This window comes from Nicotiana tabacum, chromosome 5 (assembly GCF_000715075.1).
Source record: "Nicotiana tabacum cultivar K326 chromosome 5, ASM71507v2, whole genome shotgun sequence".
NCBI classification, from domain to species: Eukaryota; Viridiplantae; Streptophyta; class Magnoliopsida; order Solanales; family Solanaceae; genus Nicotiana; species Nicotiana tabacum.
The window spans coordinates 96,224,536-96,240,560 of NC_134084.1; positions in this window are offsets into that span (position 1 = coordinate 96,224,536).

The window sequence follows — 16,025 nt, forward strand, 5'->3', positions numbered from 1 at the left end:
GCACGCTGCAATGAACCTTATGGCTATATATATGTGGATCTGGTTTTGCGTCGTAACGAGTATTGTACAGTGCTGAGTGATTGAGTGTGGTGAGTATTGCGAATGGTATGAGAGAAATGCGAGATAGTGAGATTGAGTACTCTGAGAGTGTGAGTACATGATTCATCTATGAGATACATGGCATTGACATGCACACATGACATACATGCATAGAGATACATTTATTCTCATGTTGTACGGTATCACATCATTCATGACTTTTTATACATATTGATATGTGGGCATAGAGAGGTATTTCACACTTGCTATCTGGAAAGGAAATGAAACATCTTATTTATTGTGGAAAGTATTTTTAGAAAAATTATAGTTTTCAAACTTTCTCACATTTTTCGATAATTTCGGTAAAAGATTTGGGTTTTTACTGTTATTCTTGAAAAGCGGAACTATTTTTGAAAATTATGAATAAGCTGAGCATTTTTGAATTCCGAGATTATTTTTTTATTATTTGCTTTATGTTATTGTGAACTGTTGTTGGCTATTGGTGTTGGACCCGATCTATGTTCCAGCTCGTCACTACTTTTAGCCTAAGGTTAGGTTTGTTACTTACCAGTACATGGGGTCGGTTGTACTGATACTTCACTTCTGCACATTGCATGCAGATGCTGGCTGCTGAGGTTGCTGTGTTCGATGGGAGCTGGGTTCGAAGTTGTACATGCGTTCCGGTTGTAGCTGCCTCTTGTTCATGGTAGTCGTAAATTATAGATTCATAAAATTCTATTTATGTACTTTTCAAACAGAAGATGTATTTACTTCATATCAGTTTTGTAAATTCTATTCTTAGAAGCTCATGATTTGTACTACTGGTCCTTGGAAAATGTATAAGATCCAGATAATTCCTTTTTTTTAATTGTCTTATTAATATCCTTGAAATTGGATAGATATTAGTTGGCTTACCTAGCAGGTTGGGTTAGGTGTCATCACGACTAGTAGATTTTGTGTCGTAACAATTATCTTGTCTAACTTTATGTCGGTGAAATACCCCTTAGGACTTGGGTTGATTTGTGTTGTTTGGATTATGTAAAAGACATGTACATAAGGTGACGAATATGTACACGGGCTTATATGTGGTATTTTGACCGGTTTAGACTCTTAGACTCTTTCAGGCATTAATTAGAAATTATAATATCGTGTTATATCTTTTGTTGTTAAATTGCTCTTTACATGCTTACTTGATGTTGTTATCACATGCTCTATCCCTTAGTCAAATGTGCTCTTGTATGCCTTAATTGCCTTTGTTAACTCTCTTATTGTCATGTTACCTCCTTTATTGTCGAGTTATTCTTATTTGAAGTTGTTGGTTCTTGAGATATCCTTCCTTGTTGAATAATTCTCATTGATTTTGTTATTATGGAGATTCTTGTTCATATTGTGATTGAGTTGTGGGCTATACATAGTGGTGACTTTGGTATTGTATGGGAACTTATAATGCGAGTTGCTATTGTGTTGTGATATTGATGCACATGCAACATTATAAGGATAGGGATTAAGGTGTATGCGGCGACATAAGGTGGGAATTTATGTGCATGTTGCTAGTAAGGGAAATACTTAAAGCCACACGGCGACATAAGGGGGATAAAGTACATGTAGCTATTTCGAAAAAAATATTTTCAAAAATATCTTAATGTAAGACTCACGCGGGGGTAAAAGGAAAGGTTGTGATTTTTAATTGAGAAATGTGGATACAAGATGGTACCTCGGTTGTAATTCTTGTTGTTTATTCTTTGTTAAAGAGGCTTATTGATTGAACAATTTTGTTATCTCTCTATTTGCCTTACTTGTATTTGCCCGTATTGATTCTTGATGTTCTTTTCACTTGTTCACTCCTTGTTGTCTTTATTATTTTGAATTCCATTGTTAGCTTACCTTATTGAACTGCTTTATAGTCATTTATTTCCTCGTCTTCCATTATTTGCCTATACTATGCCTTGTTTAGTTTCACTTATCCTATTAGGTATCTTGACCTGACTTCGTCACTACTCTACTGAGGTTAGCCTTGATACTTACTAGGTGTCGTTGTGGTGTACTCATACTACGCTTCTGCACACCAGATCCAGGTACTTCACATCATGCTAGGTATCAATGATTTGACCATACATTTCAAAGACTTCAAGATATACCTGTTTGATGCTCGAAGGCCTCAGAGTAACACTTCAGTCATTACTTAGACTACTGTTTATCTTCTATTCAGACATTGTTGTATTAGAGTTTCTTAGATTATTTCTGTAGAGCTTATGACCTGTTCTACCGGTTTTCAAAATTTTGTTACAGATGTTCTGTTTCTTTTTGGAGTTATTACGAGTTTATTGAATTATCTTATTATCTTAGTTGTTAATTATGTTAAGCTATCAATGAATGCTAGGCAGTTAGACTCACCTAGTCGTAGAGATTAGGTGCCATCACGTTATCCTAAGGTGGAAAATTGGGGTCGTGACACCATTCAATGCCAAGAAATGATTGTGACAAGGTGATCTAATATCTCCCTTCTTGTTTTTACCTAAGCATGGAGTACCTTACTAGACTATTGAGGAATATGACAAAGAACCCAAGATTCAAATACCATCCTAAATATGCTAAGGCAAAGATTATTTAGGTTGGTTTTGCTAATGATCTCTTGGTATTCTGTAAGGGAGATATTTCCAGACTTTCTCTAAGGCCTCAGGACTCATAGCCAATCCTAGTAAAAGTTCAGTATACTTTGGAGGGGTTAATCCTATAAAACAACAACAAATACTTGAAACCTTGGGCTTTACCAAAGGAGATATCCTATTCAGATACCTTGGTATGCCTCTAATCTCCAAAAGGATTTCTGTTATTCAATGCCAACCGTTGCTCGACAAGATGCTAGGCAGAGTCACCAGTTGGACTACTAAATTCCTGTCATATACTGGGAGGGTTCTATTAAACAAGAGTGTTATGTTCTCCATTCAGACGTTCTGGTCTACGGTATTTTTCCTAACAAAGAAGATTGTAAATCAGATTATAGCAACTTGTAGAAGCGTTTTGTGGAATAGTGGCACATGAGGGAAAAAAACACTATTGTCGTGGGATATCTATGCCAACCAAAGTTTGCAGGTGGACTGAACTTTATCAACATAGAGCTATGGAACAAAGCTGCTATCTGTAAGCATTTGTGGAACTTGAGCAAAAAGAAAGAGCAACTGTAGGTAAGGTAGGTCACCACGCCCAACTATGACTTATAAAAAGGACTAAGTGGTAGCTACAAAAATAATCCTGTTCAAGAGTCCAAAGTCGAATCCCATAGGGAACTAACCTATTTGCAATAACTTTTTGTATCTCTAATGATAAGCTCAGACAACTTTCAGAGTTCAAGATTTGATTTGAGAATTAACAGAAATTATTTAACTAAGGAAAAATGACAGTAAATACTATCAATGAGCAAGAATAAAGTTGAATTCAAGGATAAAAGGATCTAGGGTTTACGATTTTCCCAATTGTCGGATTAATTCCTGACACGCTAGCTATAATCTCGATGTAACACTCTCTAAAGATAATGAGTTCTTGTTTATTGTAACTATCTCTCGATCAATTACGATAATTTACTAGAAGTATTCTCTCGAACTACTCTAGTTGACAATTCGTACAACTCATAAATATCGCCCAAAGCTTCGTTATCTCTAATTCTTCTTTTAAATTCAAGTAATTAATATCCTAACTTACTCGAAAGTTGCGTTTTTCAATAACAATCTAATCAAGTGTTATTTATTAAGAAACACAAGATAACTAGACATGATTAATCAAGGGACCTTCAATTAATCATAATAAACATATAGTTGAACAATTAAAGAGTAATAACGGCTCAACTATATCAAAACACAATCAAGACTTCATCCAACAATTGGTTCCATCAATGCTAGATGAGGGTTTTAGCTACTCATAACTACGTAAATAATTATAGTAATATCTAGAAGCATTAAACTACAAGTAAAAGAAAAGCGGACAGAAAAACTCGAGTGATCCGTGCTTCCAAAGTGTTCCATAGCCTCTTGCCTCTCTAATGATGTCTAACCCTTCAAAAACTATTTTTTTGGGTATTTATAGGGTAGGGTAGGGGCCGAATTCTTTATGTCCAAGACTAATGAGGAATTAAAATATGCTCGGATGGCATCGTCGGCTCCTTGCATTATCTATGGCACTGTCTATGGTACCAATGACAGTGCCCTAGATAATGCCTTGCCCTGTCTATGGCACTGTTGTTACTATGCAAGGCACTATCTGGGGTGCCAATGACATGGAATATTGAAAGAACTCTCTTCACACATGGCACATGACTCATTATGGAAACTTTCATTCGGACTCTCAATCAAACAAGTATTCACAAAGCCACGAGATATATTAAGCATAAAGCACAAAGTGAACACCAATTAAGCAAATGAGATATAAGAGTCATAACACATGCTATTAAATTTTACGAAGGCATCATCATATATTGGAAATCTAGGGAAGGTGAAACATATGCCAGAACCTAACTCTTCAACTATCAAATAGGTCAAAAGGTGCACATCACATAAGTTTTCTCCTTTATTTCCTACATACTACTCTAAAAGTAAAAAAAAAAAAATCTACTACACGGTTCAAATTATATCCCATGAAAAATAACCAAGGCGTAAAGAAACAACATGGGAGATTATTACTACCTAAGAAAAAAAAAAGATATGTTTTTTGTATGTTTCTATTTTCTAAGTTTTTTTGTATTTTTTGTTTAGACTTTAAACCTCAAGAAAACTTTCTAGGAGATCCATCGTCGGGAAAAGTATTTTTTTCTTCTATTTTTTTGTTTTTATATTTTTCTATTTTTTTCTTTCTGTTTTTTTTTTGTTTTTTTCGAAGATGATTAAAAAAACAAAATAAAAATTGCTACACTACTCAATTACTATTCTAGAGTATCTTAAATAATAAAACAAGAAGCTAACAATAAAGAAAATAAGAAGCTAGAAAGTGAAAATATAAGAAGATAATATTAAAAATATAATAAGCTAACATGATTACTAATCTATTCCTACTCTGCATAATAAGAGTTACCCACAACACACTTAAACACATGCAGTATCCATAATGCATAATTAAAGTAAGAATGGTGAATAAGAACTCCCTGATCAATCCTCGAGACGATGGCCCTCATCGAAAGAGGCCCGGTCAGCTTCATCCCAATCATCAACATCATCACCTAGATCCTCTCTAGTGGCATCAACTGCAGGCTCAATTGTTGGATCAACCTGCTCCTTGTCACCCTGTACCGAATGCTCTGGAGTATTGATATCTTCTTTTGGTGGCACCCCCCTGATCTGCAGCTATACCAAGCAATCGTAGTGCCGGTGGGTTGAGGTCCTCTCCTCTGAAGTAGCAGGCTGACCCCCAATCTTCAACTGCAAATCCATTATCCCATACAAATGAGCCAAGATGCTCTCATCGCGAGCCTAACGCTCTACTGTAGTCAATGTCGTACCATCTTCCTCATCTGGCCCACGAATAACAGTAATGTCGGTAGCTCGAGATGTGGGTGGAAGCAATATGTCAAACTGGGGCTCCTCATCTACCTGCTCTTTACACAAGTATTGTGTAAGCAGATTCACAAAGAATATCCTAGTAAGTGTGCCCTTTCTAGATTGTGCCATCTGACTACGTATTTGATAGAACGTCCATCAAACTATATCAGGTTCTCAATCAGTTTCCATAGTAAGCAACAGACTATAAAACCAAACAGTATAGTACAGTAAATTGGCAGCAAATAAAGAACACACGCATACTGTAGTAAGTAAATGACACAGAGGAATATTACTTGGAAAATTCCCAGCTTAACGAAATTAAAAGCCACGACCTACCCTTGTAGGATTTCAACTTCGCTACTTAGCAATCTTTAGATTACAACCTATTGTAACCTAGAAATTAACCTCTTAATTCCTTACTAACTTGTAACTACACTATTACAAGTCACTTTGTAATAACTCTATTATAAAGAATTAATCGCTCACTAACTTGTAACAACACTATTATAAGCCACTTTGTAATAACTTTATTACAAAGACTTCACAACTCGACCAACTCTAGCCAAGACACAAACACAAGGGTTTATGATTTACAAAGGGTTTCCTACACAATGCTTCTAAGTAAGCTAAGTAGGCATTACAAATAAGAGCTTAGAAAAAGATACAACACAACTAAGGACATATAATAACTCAATATGGGGAACTGGTCTGTTGCTATGTTGTTCTTTGTTCTTGATGCCTTTGAGAATCACTTGCAAGATGGACACACACTTGAGAGAATGCTTGATAAGTTCTTGAATGTGCAAGTGGTTTGTTTTACCTTTGATTGATGTTAATGTCTCATTTGAGACATCACTTGGATTATGTAAGCAAGGTAGGTGAAAAGCTTTCTACAGAAAGTTGACTGCTGCACTGTTCCTGTACTATAGCGTAAGCAGACAGCAACTTTCCAAATGGAAAGTTGACTTTTGTACAGTCACCTCGGGAACTGGTAGGGACATGTTCCCTTAGCTGTTCCTTCGACTCTGAAGAGTTGAGCCATATCCCAAACTGGATCCCAACCTGGAACCTTGTGATCTTAAGGTCTTGAGAATGTTTAATGCTGTAGAGTTGACTATACGACGACCAGGGGAACTGATCCATATCTGTTCCCTATATTGTTCCCTTATCTGATTTCATTGAGACTTGAACCAGACATCTGACTAGTTACTCCGAACGCAAGAGAACTAATTGTATCAGGTTCCTTATATGGTTCTCTCATAAAGTTTGTCAAATCATCAAAATAAAAGATGCAAAATTTATCAGTATCAACTGGCCCACAATCACCAGCCATCCTTTCATCAAGAAATACACTAGACATACTCTTTCTCAGACAAAAGCAGAATCATGCTCACACGAAAGTAGTCTCATGTTCACCAAGCACAACCACACTTTAGCAATTTTCATAAACTTCACTTTAGGCAAAGAAGTACGGTTGTTATATCTCTTGTCCTGTGTTCATTCCACATTCAAATTAATACCATAGAGTGTGTGCCTAATATCCCTATAAGCGTGCCAGTCAATAAGTCACAAAACGGACTACATGGGACATCAAGGGCATCCATGAATCTACATAGTGCACTAGCAAATACATCAATCAACCTCCCATGAATAGGTACTGATAAGTAGGGATTTTGACTACTGATTTGCACTCTTTTACTTTCATTTTAGCTCAAAATTGCTTGAAGGTATTCCTGAAAACTGATAAAAAGTGCTTTATTGCAAGAGTGTTGGAATATGAGCCAAAGAGATGAAAATCAACTCAAGAAGGAGTAACTCTGGATAAGGACTAAAACAAAGTAAAAAGAGTAAAATGTGAACTGTACAATATTGGGTGCAGCCATAGACTATGAAGAATCCTCTCGACAATTTCGTATACAAAGTGCGGACCACACAATTATAGTGCGGCCACATAAGATGAGATTTAAAGAGGTGTGACTTTGGGACCATGAAGAGGTGTGGACTGCAATATTATAGTGCGGCCGCACTCAGAAATGTACGGATCGCAGAAGTCTCCCATGTCAAAGCTCAAAGTCAAGAGTGCGCCCGCAATAAAAAATGTGTGGTCCACTGAATCTGAAAAAGTTCGACCGCAACCCAAAATTATGCGGCCGCAGAAGTCCATCCTGTCAAGCCATTTTCAAAGTGTGGACCACACACATAATTGTGCGGCCATAGAATCTCCGTAGGGGCAATTTTGTCCGATAATTTCAGCTGGGTATAAATAGTTCATTTTGTTGAATTTAGGTTATGTTTGAACATTTGAGAATAGATAACGGTTTTTCCTTTACTGCTTTGGGTAACTTTGTAATAGTTTATCATTTTAACAATTGATTTTCTTCCCTTTATCATCTATTATGAGTTTAATCTTATTTTCTTCTTTATTTTCTTCAATTTTCTCTATGAGTAGCTAATTTCTTAACTAGAGTTGTGACCCAAACCTAGTGTGTGTACCTAATGGGTGTTTGATTTAGGGCTTGTTTGTGATTGGGTTAGTGATATTTCGCCTAGTTCTTCCTTGAATTTAAGAATTAATGGTTGCAAACATTGATTCATGCCTAATTGACTTAGACTCTTCTTGAGAAAGAGAGACTAAGTCTAGAAAAACTTGGCTAACAAGGAATGGGGTGAACTCAAGAAATTGATAGCCCCAATTAAAGGGTTGAATATAGAGATAGTAAGACCTGAGTTGAGCATCCATCACTTGTTTTGTGCATTACTAATTTGGACTTGAGAAAGCCAAATTGGGCAAAATCACTCTAACTACCAAGAGGTATTGAGTGGGTAATTGCGTGTGATTGCTATATTACGACCCCAACCAATCAAACTTACCCTAAAGCCCACAATCCACTAGGTAACCACTTAGGTAGAAATCACGACCGTAGATCTTTTATAAACTTGAAAAATCAACAACACCAAAAATATCATTCTCTAGATTTTCATTTGCAAACATTAGCATAATCATTAGAAGTAGAGAGAAAAAACCAAACATGTGGAAGTGCTTTTTGGGCACATCATATACCTAGTCTAGATATACCTAATCTAGTATAAGCTCTTTGTGGAATCGACCCCTACTCACGTTGGGTAATTATAATTGCATCGACTGCTTCACAATCCCAATTAGTGGTGTGAATTTGGGCGACATCAGGTACCAATTTCTCCTTATCCTCAATGTTCCACCCAGCATAGAACTCGCGCACTAAGATAAAGTTTGCTTTTCCTGGATTTTTAAATACAAAACCCAATCCTAGTTCATGTACTCTTTCCAAAATCTAAGGGTAACAGGACTTCAATTTGTGCTTATCTACTGCAAAATCAGGAAGATATGAGTTTGGGCGACACTTTCTGTAAAATACTCTCCCATATGGGGGCACACTCTTGATACTCTACTCAGGAGTCGCTCTCTCTAGAGGTTGTACCCCGGTAGAAGTAGAATCCAGTTTTTTTCCTTTACCAATGTGACTATCAGACGTAGCCTCAATTCTGATCCTTTTCTTCGATGGTGGGCCTGATGAGGTAGCTTTTGCCTTTGGTGGTGCCTTGGCCTTCATCGGTGCCTTAGAACTAGCTATTGGATGACCCATATTGCACGTACCTGTCAACAAAGCCAATTGTCAATGAAAGGAAACAACAACTATCATAAAAATAGGTTGGAGTGACCCCAAACTTAAAGCTTTAAAATATGCTAATTACTATAAATGATAGGCTACTCTGACTTCACCTTTATCAAGTAAGCATATTAGCATCTAAATTTCGACACTACATATAGCTCGTATGTCATTGCCAACACACTTTATCAATCCACCCCGACTCCGTAGAGTTACCCCACAGTTAAGTTTTCATATAATCATGCTTACCTAACACAAAACAATTAATCCCACAGACTCGGGCTCTAATTGGGACTAAAGTTGCGAATGACGCAATTTATCGAACACCTTGTGTGCATTATTTGTGTTTGAATTTCTTTGTGGGTGAATGATTTCTCCACCCTCCCAAATCGTCTTGGGAATCAAGTGTGAAATACTTGTTACAACAATCACAAGATATCTTATGGGGTTTTTGGGGTTGGGAAATATTTAGCACAATTACACAATTGTTACACCTTGTAGAACATATTACCCACAAACTAGAATTTACAAGAAAATGAGAGCATATAAGAGTGACAAAGAGAACAAAATCATACCTGGGAATTGAGAAAGAGAGGGCGAGGCAGTGTGGTGGTCCTTGAGAAAGAGAGATGGACTCTGAATTTGCTTTTCTCTTTGGAAACATGACAGTAGGGCTGGGGAATCTTAGATTCTATTGTGTGTTGTATTTTTTTGGGGTGAGGTCGCGTGAATGGGGATAATTAATTAAGGGGGGGGGGTAGGGTGTATTAATAATAAAGAGAACTTAGGTACAGTGGGGTGTGTGTTTGGTGATGTTGGATTATTTTAATTGGTTTGTGGGAATTTAACCGATTAATTTAGAAGATACAAAAGAATTGAAATACATAGATGGGCTTGGCGCGAGGCATTATGGGCAGTGGTAATTGAATTCCACAAGGTGCCATTAGGGGCGCTGGCCTTAGTGCATTGGATAGTATGAGGCGACATGGGAGGTGCTGAAAATTAAGTATGTGGCGAAGTCTGGGGTGTCGTAAGGTCATTGCCTAGCTAGGTAACGCAAGGCCTTCAAAACATACCATTTGGACTTTTCCTCGCAATGGCTCAATTTTTTCTTGTTCGTTTTGCAACCTTTTAGCTTTTTTAGGACACCCGAGCACATCTTCATTCCACGTAGCACCTCAATCTATCAAAATACTTCAAATTCACACCAAACTTACTTGTTATTCCGACTCAATATTAAACAAAAACAAAAATTAGAACTAAATTAACTCTACGTTATGAATTGGGTTGCCTCCCAAGGAGTGACTTAATTAATGTCGTGGCACGACGAATACAACACGATCATGGGTTGCCTCCCAGGAAGCGCCTGATTTAACGTCGCGGCACGACACATGCTTTTAGGATTACACTTTGCTCACATATTGGGGCTCTTCCATGTACATCACATCTTTATCCTCTTTTTCTTAAATCATTCCAAGGTAGTTTTCAACCTCTGCACATTCACTTTAAACCTATTCGTCTCATCTTCAGACTCAATCTCTACCGCTCCACTTGGGAACGCTTGCACCATTTTAAATGGTCCCGACCATCTAGATTTTATCTTACCCAGGAATATTCTCAATCTTGAGTTGTATAATAACACTAGATCTCCGGGTTTGAATTTCCTATCTAGAATGTGCTTATCATGCATCATCTTCATCCTTTCTTTATACAATCTCGTACTATCAATTTCCTAGAACCGGAACTCCTCTAGTTCATGTAGCTCTATAACTATACTTGTGCCCACAGTTTCCATATCCAAATTCAACTACCTCAATGCCCATAAGGCTTTATGCTCAAGCTCCACCGGAAGATGACATGCTTTTCCAAACACCAACTTTTACGGAGACATACCAAATGGCTGCTCCTAGTTGGGTGCAACGATGATTGGTGCAGTCACGAGTATCTTCTTTAGCTCCTCAAGTGCTAACTTGCAATCATCAGAAAATACAAAGAGGTGATCCTTTTCAAGCAGTTTACATAAGGGGTTAGCAATTTTCAAGAAATCCTTTATATTCGTCTGTACAAACCAGCGTGCCCAAGGAAACTTCTTACTGCCTTGACCGAAGTGGGAGGTGGCAACTTCTCAATCACGTCAACATTATCATGGTCGACCTCAAGATCCTTCCATGACACTCTATGTCCCAAAACTATACCTTCTTGTACAATAAAATGACATTTCTTCCAGTTCAGCACCAGGTTTGTCTCCACACACCTTTTCAACACTCTTCTCAAATTGTGAAGACAACCATAGAATGAATTCCCCACCATTGAGAAATCATTCATAAAAACTTCCATTATATCTTAAACCATATCAGTGAAAATGGCTAACATACACCTCTAGAAGGTAGCCGGTGCATTACATAGGCCAAATGACATTCTAAGAAAGGCAAAGATGCCATACGGATAAGTAAATGACGTTTTCTCTCTATCCTCGGGGGCTATTGTGATCTAATTGTACCCCGAATATCCATCCAAAAAGAAAAAGTGAGACCTTCCTGCCAATCTATCCAACATTTGGTCAATGAATGGCAGGGGAAATTGATCTTTCTGGGTGGTAGTGTTCAGTTTTCTGTAATCCATGCAAATTCGCCAACCCGTGACTGTACAAGTAGAGATCAACTCATTATTCTTATTTTGTATAACAGTCATACCACCTTTCTTCGGAACACATTGGAATGGGCTTACCCAGACGCAATCTGAGATCGGAAAAATAATGCCTGCATCTAGCCAATTAATTACTTCCTTCTTTGACACTTCCTTTATGTTCGGGTTCAGTCGTCTTTGATGTTCTCGGGAAGGTTTGTGCCCATCTTACAAGAGAATCTTGTGCATGCAAAAGGTCGGGCTGATACTCTTAATGTCTGCCATGGTCTAACCAATCACAACCTTACATTCCTATAACACTTGTAGGAGTTGTTCTACCTGCACAAATAACAAACTATATGAGATAATAATAGGTAAATTAGAGTTAGGCCCTAAGAAAACATACCTAAGTTGAGCTGGAAGCAATTTCAGGTCCAACTGTGGTGGCTCCTCTATTGACGGCTTAGCAGGTGGTGGTCTCTTTCTTCTAAGTGTAGTGGATCAAAATTGTGTTCCCTTTTCCAATACCCTTGACCTTCGAGAGCTATAACCCACTCTGCCAACTCTTCACATTTCGTCCAAATTCATCAAACACGCTTCTAATGGGTCTCTTACATTAAGAGAATCATCCTCCTCTTGTAGTATCACATCAACTTTCTCCTCTAGCTAACAATTTGCAAATTTGCTAGGCCTCCTCATAGACAGTTGAACATTGAATATTATTTCTTCATTATTCAACCTCGTTTTCAACTTTCCAGTCTCACAGTCAATCAACGTTCTCCCAATGGCTAAGAACGACCTTCCAAAAATTATGGGTATTTCTTCATCAACCTGGCAGCCAATAATCACAAAATCAGCAGGAAATACAAACTTCCCATTTGGATGAGCACATTATCCAGAATTCCTGTCGGCGTTTTCACTGTGTGATTAGCTAGCTGTAGCCACATTGATGTCGGTCTAGCCTTGCCAATGCCTATCTTTGTCTAGATTTCCAAGGGCATCAAGTCAATACTGGATCCCAAGTCACACAATGCTTTGGCTAAAGCATAACTTCTAATTGTGCAATCTTGAGTTGTATAATTACACTAGATCTTCGGGTTTGAAGTTCCTATCTAGAATGCGCTTATCATGCATCATCTTCATCCTTTCTTTATACAATCTCGTACTCTCGAATTCCTGGAACCGGAACTCCTCTAGTTTATGTAGCTCTATAACTTTACTTGTGCCCGCAGTTTCCATATCCAAATTCAACTACCGCAATGCCCATAAGGCTTTATTCTTAAGCTCCACCAGAAGATGACATACTTTTTCAAACACCAACTTTTACGAAGACATACCAAACGGCTGCTCCCAGTTGGGTGCAACGATGATTGGTGCTGTCACCAGTATCTTCTTTAGCTCCTCAAATGCTAACCTGCAATTATCAGAAAACACAAAGGGGTGATCCTTTTCAAGCAGTTTACATATGGGGTTAGCAATTTTCAAGAAATCCTTTATATTCGCCTGTACAAACTGGCTTGCCCAAGGAAACTTCTTACTGCCTTGACCGATGTGGGAGGTCGCAACTTCTCAATCACGTCAACATTAGCATGGTGGACCTCAATACCCTTCCTTGACACTCTATGTCCCAAAACTATGCCTTCTTGTACAATAAAATGGCATTTCTTCTAGTTCAGCACTAGGTTTGTCTCCACACACCTTTTCAACACTCTTCTCAAACTATGAAGACAACCATCGAATAAATTTCCCACCACTGAGAAATCATTCATAAAAACTTCCATTATATCTTAAACCATATCAGTGAAAATGGCTAACATACACCTCTAGAAGGTAGCCGGTGCATTACATAGGCCAAACGACATTCTACGAAAGAAAAAGATGCCATACGGACAAGTAAAAGACGTTTTTCCTCTATCCTCAAGGGCTAATGTGATATGATTATACCCCGAATATCCATCCAAAAAGTAAAAGTGAGACCTTCCTACCAATCTATCCAACATTTGGTCAATGAATGGCAGGAGAAATTGGTCTTTCTAGGTGGTAGTGTTCAGTTTTCTGTAATCCATGTAAATTTGCCAACCCGTGACTGTACAAGTAGAGATTAACTCATTATTTTCATTTTGTACAACAGTCATACCACCTTTCTTTGGAACACATTAGACTGGACTTACCCAGACGCAATCCGAGATCGGAAAAATGATGCCCGTATCCTGCCACTTAATCACTTCCTTCTTTGCCACTTCCTTTATGTTCGGGTTCAGCCGTCTTTGATGTTCTCGGGAAGGTTTTTTCCACTCCTACAAGAGAATCTTGTGCATTCAAAAGGCCGGGCTGATACTCTTAATGTCTGCATGGTCCAACCAATCACAGCCTTACATTGCTGTAAAACTTGTAGGAGTTGTTCTACCTGCACAACTAACAAACTACATGAGATAATAACATGTAAAGTAGAATGAGGCCCTAAGAAAACATATCTGAGTTGATATGGAAGCAGTTTCAGGTTCAACTATGATGGCTCCTTTATTGACGGCTTAGCAGGTGGTGTTTCTCTTTCTTTTAAGTGTAGTGGATCAAAATTGTGTTCCCTTTTCCAAAACCCTTGACCTTCGTGAGCTATAACTCACTTTGCCAACTCTTCACCATTTCGTCCAAATTCATCAAACACGCTTCTAATGGGTCTCTTACATTAAGAGACTCATCCTCCTCTTGTAGTATCACATCAACTTCCTCCACTAGCGAACAATTTACAAATTCGTTGGGCCTCCTAATAGACGGTTGAACATTGAATATTATTTCTTTATTATTCAACCTCATTTTCAACTTTCCAATCTCACAGTCAATCAACGTTCTCCCAGTGGCTAAGAACGACCTTCCAAAAATTATGGTTATTGTTTTATCAACCCGGCAGTGAATAAACACAAAAACAGCAGGAAATACAAACTTCCCACTTGGACGAGCACATTATCCAGAATTCCTGTCGGCCTTTTCACTGTGTGATCAGCCATCTATAGCAACATTGATGTCGGTCTAGCTTTGCCAATGCCTAACTTTGTCTAGATTTCCAAGGACATCAAGTTAATACTGGCTCCCAAGTCACACAATGCTTAGGCAAAAGCATAACTTCTAATTGTTCAATCTTGAGTTGTATAATAACACTAGATCTTCGGGTTTGAAGTTCCTATCTAGAATGTGCTTATTATGCATCATCTTTATCCTTTCTTTATACAATCTCAAACTCTATAATTCCTAGAACTAGAACTTTTCTAGTTCATGTAGCTCTATAACTTTACTTGTGCTTGCAGTTTCCATATCCAAATTCAACTACTGCAATGCCCATAAGGCTTTATGCTCAAGCTCCACCGGAAGATGACATGCTTTTCCAAATACCAACTTTTACAGAGACATACAAAACAGCTGCTCCCAGTTAGGTGCAACGATGATTGGTACAGTCACCAGTATCTTCTTTAGCTCCTCAAATGCTAACCTGCAATCATCAGAAAACACAAAGGGGTGATCCTTTTCAAGCAGTTTACATAAGCGGTTAGCAATTTTCCAGAAATCCTTTATATTCGCCTGTACAAACCGGCGTGCCCAAGGAAACTTCTTACTGCCTTAACCGAAGTGGGAGGTCGTAACTTCTCAGTCACATCAACATTAGCATGGCCGACCTTAATACCCATCCTTGAAACTCTATGTCCCAAAACTATACCTTCTTGTACAATAAAATGGCATTTCTTCCAGTTCAGCACCAGGTTTGTCTCCACACACCTTTTCAACACTCTTCTCAAATTGTGAAGACAACCATCGAAGGAATTCCCCACCACTGAGAAATAATTCATAAAAACTTCCATTAAGTCTTAAACCATATAAGTGAAAATGGCTAACATACACCTCTAAAAGGTAGCTAGTGCATTACGTAGGCCAAACGACATTCTACGAAAGGCAAAGATGCCATACGGACAAGTAAATGACATTTTCCCTCTATCCTCAGGGGCTATTGTGATCTGATTGTACCCCGAATATCCATCCAAAAAGTAAAAGTGAGACCTTCATGCCAATATATCCAACATTTGGTCAATGAATGGCAGGAGAAATTGGTCTTTCTAGGTGGTAGTGTTCAGTTTTCTGTAATCCATGCAAATTTGCCAACCCGTGACTGTACAAGTAGAGATAAACTCATTATTCTCAT